This window comes from Eptesicus fuscus, chromosome 7 (assembly GCF_027574615.1).
Source record: "Eptesicus fuscus isolate TK198812 chromosome 7, DD_ASM_mEF_20220401, whole genome shotgun sequence".
NCBI classification, from domain to species: domain Eukaryota; kingdom Metazoa; phylum Chordata; class Mammalia; order Chiroptera; family Vespertilionidae; genus Eptesicus; species Eptesicus fuscus.
The window spans coordinates 102,212,059-102,213,397 of record NC_072479.1 but is presented as its reverse complement, the minus strand read 5'-3'; positions in this window follow the sequence as shown (position 1 = coordinate 102,213,397).

Sequence of the window (1,339 nt, the reverse complement as noted above, 5' to 3'; positions counted from 1 at the left end):
GTCACAGCGGCCAAGTGGCTCCTGACGGGTCTCGCGGCCACCGCACCAGCGGTGGGGACACGCCACCAAGCCCAAGGGCTGGGTTGTGAGAATCAGAGGACCAGACAAGGACCGAGACACCAGCACAAACCCTGGTGAAGATGGCCCCCGGCATCCACGGAGCTCCTGGCGCGGCCGGCGGTCCCGGACAAGCAGTGGCTCCCAAAGGCCTGGCCCCACCTGGTCGGATCCAGGCCGGGGCCTCCATCAAGCCTGAGATGGAGTCCTGTCCTGGGAGGGAGCCAGATGTCCTCAAGGGATAAGTGGGCACAGGCAGCAGTGGGGCGGGGGGGGGGGGGCTCCCTGGTCCACCTGACCTGGCCGTGGGAGGGGTCACAGGCTGGAGAGGCCCCGCTGGCTCCCGGCTCGGTGTCAGTGTCAGAGGGGGGCGGGACTAGCCCACGGGAGGGTCGCTTCGCCTGGCTGCCTTGGTTCTTCTTGTCCTGACCCTTGCCACTTCTTAAATCTTAGAACAAAGCTCCTCCTCTTACTCCACCAAAGGGAACCCAGAGGCTGACACAGCGCCCCTCTCGCCCTCACTCAGGAGGCAGGCTTAGGGGACAGGGGACAGCCAGCAGGGCAGGGCTCCACCCCCGCATGCCTGGGGCAAAGCAGGTGGGAGAGGTCCTTTGGCCCACTGGACTAGACAGGGCCATTTGTGCTGGGACTGTGCCCATATGTCTGCGCTAGAGTCACCCATCTGGGACATGGCCCGCCCACCACCTCCCTCTCAGGGTGCTAGGCTGACATTGACTCAGGTGGTCAGGACCCACTGGGGACAGCTAAGGCCAAGGGGACAGGTCATGAAAGGCAGTTCTGCCAGCACCTCCCCCCCCCCCCAGCAGAGGGAGGGCGGGAAGTGTCTGGGCGCCCATCACCCAAACGCCGAGCTTGGCTTTGTCCCCCAGCCACGCAGTGTTTCAGTTTTAGCTGCAGACGCTGTTGTGCGTAGCTGAGTTCTTAAGTCTCCCAAAACAGGAAGAGGCACTTTATGGACTGGTATTTATAGACTATCCTCCACCCAAACAAGACCAAAATAAAGCAAAGAACTCCTGAGCATCCACTAGCAGCCTGTCCTGGTGCCTGAAGCTCCGACGGCCACACCACCAGCGCCCCCTCCACCACCGGTAGGACGAGTGCCCACAGTAGCCACTGACGGAGGGAGAGCCGCCACCCTCTCCCTGCCACCCCGGTTCACAGCCCCGCTCCGCCACCAGCCCGGGAGCTGGAGGACAGGAGGCTCCCACCACGCTGGCCCCCGAATTACCGGAGACAAGAGTGAAGCACACGTAGAACACCA